General features: G+C 33.2%; 1 long non-coding RNA gene across 1 annotated transcript in view; it reads left to right on the forward strand.

Moving 5' to 3' along the window:
* Positions 1-15,294, forward strand: part of LOC116559989 — a 29,916-nt gene extending 14,622 nt beyond the window's left edge. The window contains exon 3 of the long non-coding RNA XR_004272720.1: positions 15,078-15,294. This is a non-coding gene — a long non-coding RNA (uncharacterized LOC116559989). The remainder of the gene's footprint in view (positions 1-15,077) is intronic.
* The last annotated feature ends 2,195 nt before the right edge of the window (positions 15,295-17,489 follow it).

A 17,489-nucleotide genomic window follows, 5' to 3' on the forward strand; every position in this document is an offset into this window, starting at 1 on the left:
GTATGCACGGAAAAGTTAAGATTTAGAGATTTCAAATGACTTCACTCTCACAGTACATACATGGCTGAAATAGTTATTCTTGACTTTTAGTCATTTGCTTATTGTACTTCACAATACATGATGTTAAAAATTCTGTAGTCATTAAAAAAGTCATACTTTTATTCCTGTATATGATGCTTCCATATTTCTGAAATTTGTATGTACTAATTGGTTTAAAAAATCAGACTTTAAATGTGCAGGTGTTGCTCTTTATTTAAATGAATTCTGAAGTGAAGTCTGGCAAAGATAATCTTTTGAAAATGTGACTCACCTATTCCTAATAATTGTCACGAAAATTGAAAAGAGCAGCCTATGTAGCTTACTAATGCAATGTTATCAAGTGCAGTGAATGCGTTTTCTCAGTCTTCTCTTTTGTAAACAAAACAAAATAATTGTGTTTATATTACATTGTAATTTGTATTTTCTCTGGCATAAAAGAGGGTTACATTTTACAGTTAATCCACTCCTTATTTCTAGGAAGGAATTACTTCTAAAGTCCTCTTCTAACTTCTCCCCAACTTCTTTACTCACTGTGCCTCTCTAGACACTTAAATAACATGCACAACTTGCCCTTATGCATTTTGTCTTGATTCAAATATTTATTAATCCTTTCAAAAACATGTATTCTTGAAATATCAGGTGTTCTTCCAAAAGTTGAGGATGGAGAATTCAACAGAACAAAGTAGGGAGGATCTGTTTTATCCAGTATTAAGGAAGGTCTTCCTGTCACTGATATTTTCATAGATATTTAAATAAATTAAGATAGTAAGAGAGTATCATGCAGCAATCTGAGACAACAGCGTTTATGTATAAGAAAGTCAGTATAAAGACCCTGAGGCGGGAGCAAATGTGGGTATTTAAGCCTCATTGTGGAAGTTAGCATGCCTGTGGTAGTTTATTCAAACATGAATACTGTTAGACAAGGAAAGTTCCAAAGGGTATCCAGGAATTGGAATATATAAGTTTGATAAGGACTTTGAATTTTATTCTAAATGTGATTAGAAACTGTTGAGGGGGCCTGGTGCAATGGCTCATGCCTGTAACCCCAGGACTTTGGGACGCCAAGATGGGAGGATTGTTGGAGCTCAAGAGTCTAAAACCAGTCTGGATGACATGGAGAAACCCCATCTTTACAAAAAATGAAAAAATTAGCCAAGTATGGTGGCACATGCCTGTAGTCCCAGCTACTCAGGAGACTGAAGCAAGAGGATCCGTGGAGGCTGGGAAGTGGAGGTTGCAGTGAACTGAGATTATGCCATTGCACTACAGCCTATAAACAAAACCCTCGCTCAAAAATAGAAAATCAAATAAAAATAAAAAAGCATTGAGAGGAACAGAGATGTAAAATAAATGATTTTATAGTTTAAACAATGTGAGTACCAAATAGAGAGCTCTCTGCATACAGATGGATCAAGAGTAAAATCAAGGGTCCACTTAGGGGCATGGCAGTGTCCCAGAAGAGGCCGTGGTAGCTTTACTAGGGCAGCACAGGGATACAGGTCTAATACAAGTTGGCTTATTTTTTTCACTTGACAGGAAGTACAGTGGTTCAGTTGCTTAGTGATGCTCAGTGATGCCAGGGTGGTGGAAGGGATAGTGAGACGCGATTTGTTTTAGATTTTAAGTGTAAATGGTATCAACAAGACCGAATAATGAACTGAATGTGAGATGGGAAAAGGGGTCAACAATGCCTGTTGTGTTTTGGGCCTGAATAGTTTTGCCCTTGATTGGAATGGATAGACTGGGTAAGGAGCTTGTTTGCTGGGGGCACAGAAGTAGAAATCAAGAGCTGGATTTGGGCGTGCTGTGTTTATGATACATATTAGACATCCATGCAGACATGCTAGGGTGGCAGTTAGACACATGAATCTGAAGCTTCAATGGAAAATCTCAGCATTAGCTGGTGGGTAGTGTTTGAAATTCTGAGACCAAGGAAGAAAACAACACTTCCAAGGACCGAGCACTAGAATGCTACATTTAGGGGTCAAATAGAGCGTAAAGAGAGAATAATATGGTTTCCTGGAACCCAAGTAAAGGAATTTGTTCAAGAAATAAAAGGATATCAATTATTTTGAATGCTGCTGAGATTTTAATGAATCAAAATTGATAATTGGTCTTTGGATCTCACAGTATTGGGAGAATTGTGGTGTAAACAGTCGTTCATCTGGAGTACTGGCCAGGTGGAAATCCTCCAGTAGAAAAATTAAAACAATAGCAACAACAAAAATGATGCGGGTGTGAGAGAAAAAGAATTTGATTGCAATAACAAGTTCCCTGAAGAAACAGTAATAAAATATGCTTCTCTTGGGAGCCCTCGTTTCCTTAGACAGTAGCACATAATTTTTATTAATTTTTCAGATGAAGAAGGCAGAGTACAGTGTAAAGAGGTCTTAGATTTAGAATGGAATCATTAAGGAATTCTCTTCTAATTACTTACCTCTGTCAACTAAGCAAGTTCATTAGGCTAAAAAGGAGAGAGAGGAAAATGTATCAGAGAAAACAGATGGTCTAAAATGGTACACACTTAGAATATAAATTTCAGGCAAAACTCCTTCTAAATAGATATTAAATTCCTAAAAGTAAGTTATGATTTGACATAGTCTCAGCCTGTCTCTGAGTCTTCAACTGTAACTCATTCAGTTCCCCACTCCCTACTCCAACTCGGTACGCCAAATGAAGTCTAGCAGCACTAAAAAGGAAGTCCAAAACACACAAGTGAATTATGTCTATAAATGCTTTAAACTTCAGAAATATATTAATATAGTTCATTGTATTAATAGGCCAAGGACAAAAATATAATCTTAACATAGTCTTTGGCCAAATGCAACTTTCAGCATAGGTTGAAACTTTATTAGATATAGTTGGAAAGTTCCATATGTAACATGATATAATAATTTCTCTATGATGACATAATTTAAAAATTATTAAAGTCAAGAAAAAATACAGAGGTACACTTTCATTACTATTACTTATTATTAAAATTGATCTGGAAATTACAGCATATATAATTAGACAATACTATCAATTACAAACAAGCAGCAATACTAACAGATCTGTTGTAAAAGAATAAAGACAACCATTATGGTATAAATGAACAACCTTGTAGAATAACTAATATCTCATCAAAACCTTATAACGATATGAGGTAGGTACTGATTTTTTTTTCAGAATTTAATAATTGTAGCTTAAGTCAGTTACCCTGCTAAACATTACACAAATGCTGATTAGCTGAGTGTGATTTGGTTTAAATTTAGGTAGATTGAATGCAGTTTAGGATACTCAAGTTGTTAACATAGGAGAAAGATTAAATTTTATATCCCTAAAATTGAAAGCTGTGACCTGCTTAGAAATAAATGTGTGAGTCAAGTTTTTCTAAGGCACACCAGTTTACGAGCACACTCAAATCATCCTATACGTAATTAAAATTGTGCTGGCTACTGGCCCCACTGGGCTATGCAGTCACAGTCTCTAGAGGGAGACTCATTATCAATACTTTCACAGTCTTCTTTGCATTACCTATCGATCATCTTTCATACTTTTCTTCTGAATCATAGATAGAGTTTTTTTCTTATACAGTAACAAAATGAGAGGGAGAAAGCAGGTCAGTTTTTGAGATAAATGAAAATAGAGGAGATTTTACATTAAAATAGAACTTTAATAAACAAATGTAAATAAATAAAAACATACATAGACATTTTGGTACATAGAAAAAATTAACATTCAAATAGCAATGCATTCCCAAAGTTAAACATAAGCTAGAAATAAAAATTTGAAAACCTCTGTCAAATTTTTATATTTTCCTCTCCAAAGTAATAGTCTATGAATATTAGAGAGATTATTGAGTTTTAAATGACTCATAAGTGTTCCTTAACTTTATGCTAATTTAATTCAATTTGTTTAATTTATTCTTTTGATCTGACATTAGAAATGCTATCTTAGATCATTTTATAATTATCTCTCTTCTTTCTAATTGACAAATACCTGGATGAATAAGACATATTTGGGAAACATCCAAGTTAAGAGGCTGGATTTGGAGACAGAGTGTCTGGGTTTAATTTCTGGCACTGCCATTTAATGTCTCCTCACAGACCTTGTACAAGCTACTAACTGTCCTGTGCCTCATTTTCCTAATCTTAAGAATAATAAAATTTTCTACTTTATAGGATGGCCTGAAGATTCAATATGATAATATACGTAAAGCAATTAAATAACTCTATAGATTGCAACAATATTTTTTATGTGTTTAAAAAAAATGTGTTAAATTTTTTTATGTGTTTAAAAGATGTGTTAGCATCTCCCATGGGACTGATTCCTTTGATCAACATCCTTGGAAAAAGCAAAGCCATCAATTTTGATTATTATAACATATATAGTAAGTTAATGCCTACAGAAGCATAATACACTTTTCATTCTTCTTATTTTCTCACACCCTATATTCAGTTAACTAGCCAATTCGCACCATTTATACTTAAAACATACCTAAAACTACCCACCTCTTAGAACCCCCAGTGCTGTCACACTAGTGAAAGCCACCATCACATCTCCTCTGGAACAGCATCTGAGAAGCCTGCAGCCTCTGAGGTGGGGCCCTTGTTGGTGTCCTGCTCCCTCTCCATGCAGGGGCTCTCTCAAAATAGAAAATGAACATGTAGAAAACACCTTTCATATCTTTATGTTCTTTTATTTTTAAATTATCTATAAAAATAGAATATTTCTAAGAAGAAAATAATGCAACCTGCAATTCCACTGCCTTACTAAATTAATTGGTAAATTCCAATTTTATACTCCAGAGATTCAAAAATGGGGATTAACAGTCACATGCAGAAAGCAATACATGCACTAAAAATCTGATATTCCTCCATAATACCATTTTAGCATTAAGTTGAAATAATTGATGAAGCTGAGCAGCACACATGTGATTGACTCAATAACATCCTGCTAGATTAGAGGATCAAGCTTTTCTTTAATGCGTTTTTCTATAAGGAAATTCACAAGTTTACTCACAGGAAATGCCTTGTCTTGATTCCTGAGTGAAAAAAAAAAAAAAATTCCTGAATTCTGAAAGGATATTTAAATTATAATCGGCTTTTAAAGAAATATTTAAATTAAAAAGTAATCAATAAAAATGCCAATTTATTCCAAAATCAATTTAGATTCTATAAAAGGTGATTTTATATATGCTATATCAACATGAAATTCTTTATATTCTTTGTCTTACTAAATATAAACTTTTAGCACCATTTTAAATCAATTTTCATAAATACCCAGAAAATAAATAAATTTATTTGAGATTAGATTATCATGTAAATGTATAGGATATTAATTGAGAAATAAAACATGAAAAAATAAACAGCTTTATTTTTTCTATTACTACGCTAATCCAACCCTATCTTCAAACATTTAAGATAGGGTTAAATGAACTTTTAATAAGCTAAAATGCACAAGATGACTAATGATAATCCTTATTAACTCTCTTCTTTAACATTTTAATTATAATACTATCTTTAATTTATACAACTTTTTTTTTCTTAATCCAAGAAGTTGTGTTTGCCAGACTGCCCCCTTAAATACTGGGTGGAGAAAAACCAAGTGTCTACAATTCTGTACATATGAAACCCAGAATGTTAAAACTCTTTTTCTCCTTTCTTAGTATTCTGTAGCATTCTCTACAGATATAGAAATAACCAGTGCTGTACAGCTTTTAAAAAGTGATCCAATTATTTTCAAGTCATTTCTGTCAGAGTACCTTTAAACAGCAATTCCTCTTTCAGGTTCCACTGATAGACCTATGGGCTACACTAACCTAAAGACCTCAATTATTGTGGCAGGAAATCAACATTTTCGGTCCTGTAGGTGCCCCTTTATCCTGTGTGACATAATGGAAACCAACATATTCATATGAAATTTATATAGTTGTAGCATAAGCTGCATGACTTTCTGTCTTAGGGCAAGTTAATATCTCTGATTTTCGTTCTCTCTTTTGCAATATTAGAGATTATCAGATGTGACATGAACATTTCTCTGTGGACCTGGGGTGATATCATGAAGACACTTTACATGTTTCCTGAAAATAGTGAATTCCCAACCACAACAAAGAGATAAGCTTTATTATTACAGGACATCTGGTACGACACAATAGATATGATAATTCTACCCTTTTGTTTTTAGTAAGACACAGCAGATTTTCATTTTATTTCTTAAGCAAGGTATAATCCTAGTATCCAATTACATGGATGCAGTGTCTCAAGTCTCAGCTGCTTAGGGCACTGTCCATATTTTATTCCTTTTTATTGCTATCATAGATTACTGTTGAAATAAAATTAATTAAAGTGAGGTCACATGGAGGAGCAATTGCTCATCCTTATAGATGTCCTCCATAGAAAATGCTGTGGGAGGTAAGCTGATGAATTTCTTCAGTGACAGGACAGAGTAGTGGAAAAGCAAGGAATTTGAGAATAAGTCATTCCTTATAAGTTGGGTATACTTGATTTAAATTCTCGTTTTTTAAACTTAATATTTCTGTGAATTGAAAAATGTATTCTTCCCCTGTATCTATTTTATGTAAAAGGGTGCTGGAAATATTTATCTCGTTAGGTGACTGCTGTGGCTCAGGTAATATATGGAAAGTTGCATGGAATGAAGGCTGACACATAAACAAATAATATAGCATAGGCTTGTTAATTGACTTCTTAACTATTCACAAAAGTAGCTAACAATTAGTAGTGTAAATATTGTCCACAGAACCAAGAAGGAGGACCAGATAGCATAAAAGAGAGTTTTACTGGCAATATCAGTTTGCAAACTGGAGAGAGTCTCCTGCAGGGACCAAAAGCGCTCTCTCTGAAGAATAAAGATGAGGCTAGAGGTTTTATAAAAAGCAGAAATGTAATGTAATTCTATTTGAGAAATTTCATTGTTGCTAGTAGGGTTTTGAGCTAGACTAGTTTTGTCAACCTCTGTCACCAATCAGAGCTTGGAGAACTGCATCAAGTTGTATCAATATTCATTAGGTAAACCTGGTTTCAGGTTACCACCAAGACTTTGAGCTGCCAAGCTTGCAGAGACATTTTTGGAGCAATGTTTTTTGCCTTAGTGCTTTTACCTCCTGGCTTCTCAACCTTGTTTTAATTGTGTATGACAGGAATAACCCAATTCATATGATTAACTTTCACAATAGGTACAGAATTAGTGCTAGCTTCTCCATTCTTTCCTTGTAGTTGGTATGTTCTGGTGGTAAGACATCTGTGGCAGTAATTTATATTGCTTTAAACCATTTTTTACCAGTCTTTTTTCTTTTGAAATACTGTTTTCAGGTCATAATGAAAGAAGAGTTCTCAGTAAATGTCATACTGTGCATTCACATTAAATTTCCTAGAATCATAAACTGTGTTTTCATTGAAATTATAAATCCTCAATCAGCCTCAACAAACAGTAAGGTTGATTGTGAGAAAATATTAGGATTACTGATCTACCATTAAAAAGTTGTCTTCCTTTTTTTTTTTTTTACTCATGACCATATAATGTCTAATCTTTGGCAAATATTTATTAAGGCTTTACTATGTTACAGGAAGCATACCAGGCTCAGTAGACAAACAGTGTGAAAGACCAGGGTGTTTCCTACCTTCATGGGATATATTTCAATTATAGAACCTCTACATGCTTTTAAAAAAATATATACTGTTGTTTTCTAGATGAATTCTTCTGAATTATTCTTTTCTTTATGGCCAGTACTGTAAAGCCAATAAAAACTGTTGATTAGTGGATATGATTTGACCACAATGAATAAATTCTGGATAGCTTGATTTTTAATAAACAAGCAACTCTCCTAATACCAAACGAAAAATTGTTATTATTTAAAAGTGATATATCTATTGAATTATATATAGCTTTTATAATATATATATATATAATTTGGATTAGATATAGCTTTGGATTAACAATGCAAGTGCTTTAAAAAGAGGTCCACTATAAATTTTGTTATTGTGACCTCCCCAAAAGGTTACCTATTATTGGAAAGTGATAAGGTTATCATAATTGTTTCTCTAAATATAATTCTGAATGATATTTCATAATAAGCCTTGGAGATTAACTTACAAAACATTCTGATAAATGCTCAGAATTATATTTACCAGAATAACGAATATAGTACTGTATTTTATGACACATATTGGAAGAAACACAAAGGCCCATTAAGAGGAAAATATATATTCACCGAATGGGGTATTGTCCGATTCTTTAAAAAAAATGCCATAATCTTTTATATACAGAAATGGAAGGGTAAACAAATAGTAAGCTTAAAAAATCACTGCCAATATAATATCAGTTTGAAAAAATATCCCAGGGAGAAGCAAAATATATTATCACTGTCATACTCTGTTGTTAGTTTACACATACACAAAGAAAAAAGCCAGAAAATATGTAATGTAATTCTTTGTCCTTGTTATTCTTGGGGCTGGAATTGCAGAACCACTTTCTATTTTACCTACTTCTGATTTGATTTAATAACAAACATTTTTGTAATCAGAAAAGAAACAACAAAAACGTGAAACAAATAGTGTGCCTAGGTTATATATACATACACACACACACACACACACACACACATATATTTACAGAAATGTCTGAAAAAATGTGTAGTTTAATTTTTTTATTTAAATGATATAAAAATTTTCAATTCAAAGTATCATAAAGACTTTTGGTATATTTACAAAATTGTATTTGATAATATAACTCTTGTTTTTTGTATAATATAAATTTTGTTAGTTTTTTAAAGTCAGAATTTTTTATTTGCTTTAATAAACTTGCATTTCCATATTATAGAATAGGAATAATAGTGTAACTTTGTGAATCATAAAGTTAAATGTAGCAGGTGAGTAATAAACTCATTCTTTACAGCAGTAATAATACTTTTTTTGTACATATTTTGCTACTTTGAAATTGTCTACATAAACATTGCTTTGTCTATGTCTTATAACAGTCTTGATAAAATAGAGAAAAATTAAATAAATTCTCAAAGTCTAAGACACTCGTAAATCAATTCAGAAAACAAGAACAGAAATTTACAGATTTATTCTCCAGGTACTTTTTTAAATCAAAGATTATATCTGACACCATTTCTACAATTGATTTCAGGTGTGTGATTTTATTGTTTTATAATATAATTATATTTGTGTGCTTTGAAAGTATAAATGGCTTTAAAAATAACTTCCAGTGGAAATTCTTGCATACTATTTTTACTGCTTTTAAAATACTGCAATCTTCCTGTCATGTGGTCAACATAATTCAAATGTGAAAGAGCTGCTGACAGGTATTACATAGAATTTATTCTGTTATCAAACCCCATGTTAGAAGCACTCCATTTAGGTCAGACACTGACCTAAATGCAAGTTAGATGGAACTATAAAAGGATATCCTCTACAACCATCAAATGTTTCATTGTAAGCTGATGTCTCCTCTAGAGGAAAGATCATATTCATCATCCTTAAATTTAGAGACACTGCAATCAGAGGGAGTTGTAAATAAACTTATTTGTTGAGTATCTAGAGGAAATAATTTAATTAAGTTGCTGAAATGCAAACATTCTTCTTGAATATATGCCCACCCAATGGGTTCATTTTGCCTGTTGTCCACATTGACCTGACTGATTAAAACAGAAGAATTGCAATAAAGAGCTGAATTAAGGCAGAGCTGGCTGAACTGGAGACCAACTTTTATTAATCAAAACATTCTCCCTGAATATTCAGAGACTGGGGTTTTTTAAAGGATAATTTGGTGGGTACACACCCGAAAAGTTAGCAGTGCTGATTGGTCAGGTTGGAGATGAAATCACTGGGAGTCCATGCCGTCTTACTGCGCTGAGTCAGTTCCTAGGTGGGGACCATGAGACCAGATGAGTCAGTTTATCCGTTGGGTGGCCCAGCTGATTCATCAAGTTCAAGGCCTGAAAAATAATGCTAGCACGAATCTTAGATTTACAAAAGTGGTGTTATCCTTTATAACATCATCCAGCTAGATACCACAAGATTCTAAACCTTCCTAAAACTCCCCAAACATTGACCTATTTGATGCATTGTAAAGCTCCCATGTTAAATGTGAGATAGGTTCACATAATATGTTATATTAGCTCACTGCTGATCTGTAGTATATGTGAAATGAATTTATATTTGATTTTTTTGTATTCTGTCCCTTATTTTTCCTTTCTCTCTCTGTCTCCCTCTCCCTCTTTCTATCTTGCTCTCACTATTCCCACCCATAGAGAGAAGAAAAGAAAAATCTATCACTATTTTAACAATGCTTTATTGTTAAAAAAAATATTCTATGGGAAATCATGAAAATACATAAATATAGAAAGTTACATTTTTCAGGACACCAACACTAAATAGACTTGTTCAATAGAAACTACATCAAAAAGTTAAAAAAAAAAAAAAAGCTTAAAAACTGTGAACTTTTATAAGCTACAGAGAAAACACTTCTTGTGTTTTTTTTCCTACCGTTTTTGTTAGAGTTGCTCTGCACACATAAGTTCAAGGGTGTATGTGAATGAAAGGAAAGGTAGTGAAAGGAAAATTAATTGAACATTTATAGGCCTCAATACGGATTTTATTTCCAGAAGGGTCAATTGGCTAAGTTAATTTGCTCAGCCCTAGTAATAATGTGTTAGTGAGAGAGCATTCGATGTCTTTTACTTACTGAAAAATATGTCAAGCTCAAATAAAATATATTCTGCTAAACTATTCTACTTTATTACAGTTTTTCTATAACACTTTCTATGATCTATTAAGGTATTTTTGAATTTTTTTTAAAAAAATGCACTGTATAAAATGTAACTGTTAAATACACAATTTATACAACATAAAATCTTAAGTTTTTATAAAATATGAAACCAATGTAAATCATATTAGGATCTTAAGTGAAAATTATTCTCTGTGGTATTTAAATATTCTGGTAGTACCTTAGGTACCTTTGCCTGAGAACTAAAAATCAAAACTGACCAGAAGAAATTAAAGTGAAACTGCCTACTCTGTATTCATTGTCTAAACTCTACTGTGCATATTTTGTTAAGTTTCCAATCAGTTCTTTTTGAAAGAAAAAAATTGTTTTGGTCTTTGAATAATTGAGATTCTTTCTAAACAGGCAAATTCTTACAAATTGATTAAGTTAGTATATCATTAAGAATCATTCTGATAAAACTTATGTTCATGCCATTTTAGACTACTTCAGCTACACAACCTGTGATATGAAAATTCTGTCATGTCAAGTTTTTATGGGATGGTGTTGGTAATTATTTATTTGCTAATAATGTTGCTAATAAAATACGATAATGAAAATATCATTAGTGAATAACAAATTACTTGGGAAACACATTAGCTTACTTAAAATAAATGTAATAAGTTAATATCACGTGGAAATCAAAAAAGATGTTACACTGTGTATCTTAATGAGAATTGTGAAACTTTGAAAATGTGCTTTGTTGTTGTTTCTTACATTATTGATGAATATACTACAACATGTTATCTTTATTTCTCATACAGGGGATACAGGAACAAGTAAATCATGTTTTTCCCTAGAAGACTTAGCAAGTGTATCCTTGCATGTAAGATGGATCTGGATGTAGCATACCAATGGGTCTTGGCTTTTTTTGCCTGTCTGTGTCTTTGGATTGGGGGATTTAGTAGATTTAAATTTAGAATTAATAACAATATATATGAGTTTGATGCTGTCATTTAATGTTGGCTGGCTGTTTTGCCAGTTAATTTATGCAATTTCTTGATTATGTTGATGTTCTTTATTTTTTGGCATTTTTTAGAAAGGCTGATACTGGTTGTTCCTTTCTATTTGTAGTGGTTCTTTCAGAAGCTCTTGTAAAGCAGGCCTGGTGGTGATGAAATCTCTGAGTGCTTGCTTGTTCGCAAAAGATTTTATTTTTCCTTCGCTTATGAAGCTTAGTTTGGCTGGATGTAAAATTCTGGGTTGAAAGTTCTTTTCTTTAAGGATGTTGAATATTGGCCCCCATTCTCTTCTGTCTTGTAGAGTTTCTGCTGAGAGATCTGCTGTGAGTCTGATGGGCTTGCCTTTATGGGTAACCTGACCTTTCTCTCTGGCTGCCCTCAGTATTTTCTCTTTCATTTCAACCCTGGTGAATCTGGCTATTATGTGCCTTGAGGTTGGTCTTCTTGAGGAATATCTTTGTGGTGTTCTCTGTATTTCCTGGAGTTGAATATTCTCCTGCCTTGCTAGGTTGGGAAAGTTTTCCTGAATAATATCCTGAAGCGTATTTTCCATCTTGGATTGATTCTCTTCGTCACATTCAGGTACACCTATCAAATGTAGATTAGGTCTTTTCACATAGTCCCATATTTCTTGAAGACTTTGCTCGTTCTTTTTTATCCTTTTTTCTCTAATCTTGTCTTTTTGTTTTATTTCATGAAGTTGGTCTTCGACCTCTAATATCTTTTCTTCTGCTTGATCAATTCGGCTGTTAAAACTTGTGCATAGTTCGCGAAGTTCTCGTGTTGTATTTTTCAGCTCCATTAATTCACTTATATTCCTCTCTAAATTGTGTGTTATTTTTAACATTTCGTCAAACCTTTTTTCAAAGTTCTTAGTTTCTTTGCATTGGGTTAGAACAAGTTCTTTTAATTCCCAGAAGTTTCTTATCATCCACTTTTTAAAGTCTGCTTCTGCTAACGGAACACAGTCTTTCTCCATCAGGCCTTGTTCTGTTGCTGGTGAGGAACTGTGATCCCCTGTGGAGGGAGAGGCGTTCTGAGTTTGGGTATTCTCAGCCTTTTTAGGCTGTTTTCTTCCCTTCTTTATAGATTTATCCATCTGTGGTCTTTATAATTGCTGTCTTTATAGTTGGGTTTCTGAATAGACGTCCAACTTGTTGATTCCCGGCGCTAGAATCTGAGCAACCCTCTGCGCCGGCCAAAACAGCGGCGTTAAGATTGATGGTGCTTTTCTGACTCTGCACCAAGAACCATCGCTCCAAGGCAGCGGCAAAACCACCTCACCGGCCTCAAGAGTCGCGCTGGTGACACGTGGGGCTCCTCCGCTGGGAATCTCCTGGTGGGTGAGCAACAAAAATTGATCTGAAAGTGTGGCGTCCTCTCGTTCTCTTCTCTTTCAGTGGGAGCTAGAATCCTGAGCTGCTAGTGATCAACCATCTTGGATCTCTCTCCCGAGATCCCATTTTGTTATTTGTCTGCTGGTTGTTTTGCAAACTTCTCTATTCCTTCCTTCCTATCTTCCTTTTAGTGTTGCTGACTTTCTCCAGTGATATGCTTTAGTTTGCTTTTTATTTTTTGTGTAACTGTTGTATGTTTTTCAATTTCAGGTTACCATGAGCTTATAAATAGTATCTTTTAACCCATTGTTTCATTTTTATTTTTATGTATTTATTGTTTTTGAGATGGAGTCTCACTCTGCTGCCCAGGCTGGAGTGCGCTAGCACAATCTCTGTTCACACAATCTCTGCCTCCGGTAACCCATTATTTTAAACTCATGAGAAGTTAACACAGATTGCATAAACAAAGACAAATAGAAAACTAATAAGAACTCTACACTTTAATGGCATCTCCACAACTCTTAATGTTTTGTTGTTTCTCTTTATGTCTTATTGTACTGTGTCTTCAAAAGTTGTTGTATTATTCTTTTTGATGGATTTATCCTGTAGTCTTTCTACTTGTCAAGAGAAGTTCACACACCACAGTTAGTATTATACTAATCTGTGTTTTTCTGTGTGCTTACCGTTGGCAGTGAGTTTATTTCCTCTCACATGATGTTTTCTTGCTCACTAACGTCTTTTCTTTCAGAATGATGAATTCACTTTAACAGTTATGGTAGGACAACTCTGGTGTTGATGAAATTCCTTGGGCTTTATTTTTCTGGAAAGGTCTTTATTTCTCCTTCATGCTTAAAAGATATTTTTGCCAGATATGCTATGCTGTGGAAGAAGTTTCCTGTTTTTTTTCTTGTTGTTTTTGTTTGTTTTCCTTCAGCCCTTTAGATATACCATGTTTCTCTCTTGGCCTGTAAGGTTTCCACTGAAAAGTCTGCTGCCAGATATATTGGAGCTCCATTGCATGTCATTTGTTTCTTTCCTCTTGCTGCTTTTAGGATCCTTTCTTTATCCATGCTCTTTGGCTGTTTGATTACTAAATGCCTTGAGGTAGTCTTCTTTGGGTTACATTTGCTTCATCTTCAATAAGCTTCTTGTACTTAGATATTGATATCTTCTCTAGGTTTGGCAAGTTCTTTGTTACTATCCCTTTAAATAAATCATTTAAATTCTTTCTACCCCCATTTCTTTCTCTACCTCCTCTTTAAGACCAATAACTCTTAGATTTGAAGCTATTTTCTAGACCCTGTAGATTTGCTCCATTTTTTAAAAAATATTTTGTCTCCTTGGATTGTGTATTTTCAAATAGCTTGTCTTCATGGTGACTAATTCTTTCTTTGGTCTGAGCCTTTCTGCTATTAAAGGACTCTAATGCTTTCTTTATTATGCCAATTGCATTTTTCAGCTCCAGAATTTCTGCTTGAATGCTTTTAATTATTACAATACCTTTGTTAAATTTATCTGATAGAATTCTGAATTTCCTATGTGTGTTCTGTTAAATTTCTTTGACTTTTTCTCAAACAGCTATTTTGAATTTTCTATATGAAAGATTGTATATCACTGTTTCTTTAGGATTGGTTCCTGTTGCCCTCATTAGTTCATTTTGTGAGGTTGTGTTTTTCTGGATGGTGTTGATGCACATGTTCTTCAGTTTCTGGGCATTAAAGAGTTGGGTATTTATTGTAGTCTTCACAGTCTGAGCTTGTTTGAGCCTATCCTTTTTGGGCTGTCTTTGCAGGTATTTGAAAAGACATGGGCCCAAAGCCAAATAATACTATGGTTTTTGTGGACTCACAAAGATATTGTGTTGGTGGTCTTGGGTATGATCTTGAAAAATTCTCTGCATTAACAGGCAGAGAACTTGGTTCTTTTCCCTTACTCTCTCCCAAACATATGGAGTGTCTCTCTCTGTTCTGAGCTACCTGGAAGTGAGGATGTGTTGATGCAAGCACTCCTGTGACCACTAGATGGACTGCTCTGGATCAGATCCGAAGCCAGTACAGAACTTGCGTTGCCAAAGGCCCTTCCCTTCATGGTGGTGAGTACCCCCAGGCCCTGGGAATGTCCAGAAATGTTTAAACTCTTAGTCGTGTACCTGATGTTCTATTCTACTGTGGCTAAGCTGGCACTGAAACCATGATATGAAGTTAAAATCAGGTACCATGATTGCTTACCTCATTTTTTGTTCTTGTGATGCTGCTTTTCTGTGTGTAGATAGTTGTTAAAATTTGGTGATTTAATAAGAGGGACAAAAGGCATAGGCTTCTATTCTTCCATGTTGCTCTACTCCCTGGTTATTTCTTATAAACAGCACATAACTACTCTTTTAAAAAATTAAATCTAACAATCTCTGTTTTAAATGGAATGTTTAGTCCATTTACAATATTTTGTGTTTTGAGCCTGCAATCTTACTGCTTATCTTTTGTTTGTCCAGTCATGTTTCTCCACTTTTTCCTTCTTTTCTGCATTCTTTTTTGAATCAAATATTTCTTAGTCTTTTTTTTAAAATTTGTTAATTTGATTTTTGGTGTGTCTTAAACTTATTTCTTTATTATCAAGAATTTTAAAAAATACATACTAAACTTACAATGATCTTTTATTATTTTATAATTACATTTGAAATTAATTTTAAAACAGTTAAAGAGTATTTACTCTCATTTTATGTGTTTGTGTTGTCACATTTTAAAATCTAGATGCATATAATCCCTATACCAAAACATTTGTATTTTGTATTTCATAAAGCCAGTTGCCAAATAAAAGCCCGAAATGCTCAGCAAAATATTTCCAGTATTTCTGGCCATAATTCTAACGTCTTGATGATCTTTGGTATGTTCTTGGGAAGATTACAATTTTAGTTCTAAATTTATCACTAGGCAGACTTCCCCTGAGCACACCAGAAGTCTCCTTATAAAATATATATGAATTCCATAAAAAACACAATAAGTCCAGGAGAACCACATTCAATAACATTTTCTGTTAAAATATTTATTGTGGGCCAGGCCCAGTGGCTCATGCCTATAGTCCCAGCAATTTGGGAGGCTGGTTGGGGGGAGAATCCCTTGAGCTCAGGAGCTCTAGTACAGCCTGGGAAACATAGTAATGTTTTGTCTCTATTAAAAATCAACAAAATTAGCTGGGCATGGTAGCATATGCTTGTATTCCCAGCTACTCAGGATTTTGAGGTGGGAGAACAAATTGAGTACAGGCGTTACAGTGTTCATACCTTTATACTCCAGCCTGAACAACAGAGTAAGAACCTGTCTCAAAAAATAAATAAGTAAATAAAAATATTTGCTTCGCTATTGCTTTTTGATACCCAGTAATGGAGATAAAACAAAATTAATTGCAAACTGTTTCCCCAAATTATAATCTAATCCAAAATTTTCAAACACATGGCTTGGGTCAATTATATTAAATATTACATATTACTGTAGAGAGAAATATATATATCGCATGTATCTATTAAATATACATATATTAATTAAATATGATAACATAATTATATAACAAAACATAATTATATAACATTATCTAATATATATTATATATATTGCATGTATCTATTAATTATACATATATTAAATATGATAACATAATTATATAACAAAACATAATTATATAACATTATCAAATATAATTATATTAAATATTTGGTATTAAATATGTATTATTTTACACATATATACTATCTATACTGTGTGTGTATATATATACACACATACTGTGTATGTGTGTGTGTATATTAACTACAATACTAAAAATAATATATATTCTATGTTTGTAAATGAAAGAGATAGTTAAAATTATGTGTTTTTTATAGTATGAAGGGAAAACTAACATCAAAGTTGAGAAAACACAGCTCACTGCAACCTCCATCTCCCAGGCTCAAGTGGTCCTTCCACCTAAGGCTCTCAGATAGCTGGGACTACAAGTACTTTTCACCATGCCCAGCAATTTTTTTTTTTTAATTTTTAATAGAGACAGAGTCTCACTATGATGCCCAGGGTGTTCTAGAACTCCTTAGCTCAAGAGATTTGAAGTTAGCATCTATTTAATGCTCATCGATTTAATGCTCATCAGTATAATGCTAAATCAATGTTATGAAAAAAATGCATAGAGATTTTAATATGTACTCTTTTAAAAATATGTTGTTTTGTCAGTCATTAAAATTCCTCTGAGAAGCTTATAATGGACAGGATTAGGAAACTAGATATAGATGGAAATACTGAATTCAAACAAAATATTATTTGCTTTCATACTCATTGTTTAATGCAATTTATTTAGTAATTTTATTTTGTCAACTTTTTTTTTCTTTTTCTGATTTTATGCT

This window comes from Sapajus apella, unplaced genomic scaffold (assembly GCF_009761245.1).
Source record: "Sapajus apella isolate SASKATOON/1434 unplaced genomic scaffold, GSC_monkey_1.0 scaffold25, whole genome shotgun sequence".
NCBI lineage: Eukaryota > Metazoa > Chordata > Mammalia > Primates > Cebidae > Sapajus > Sapajus apella.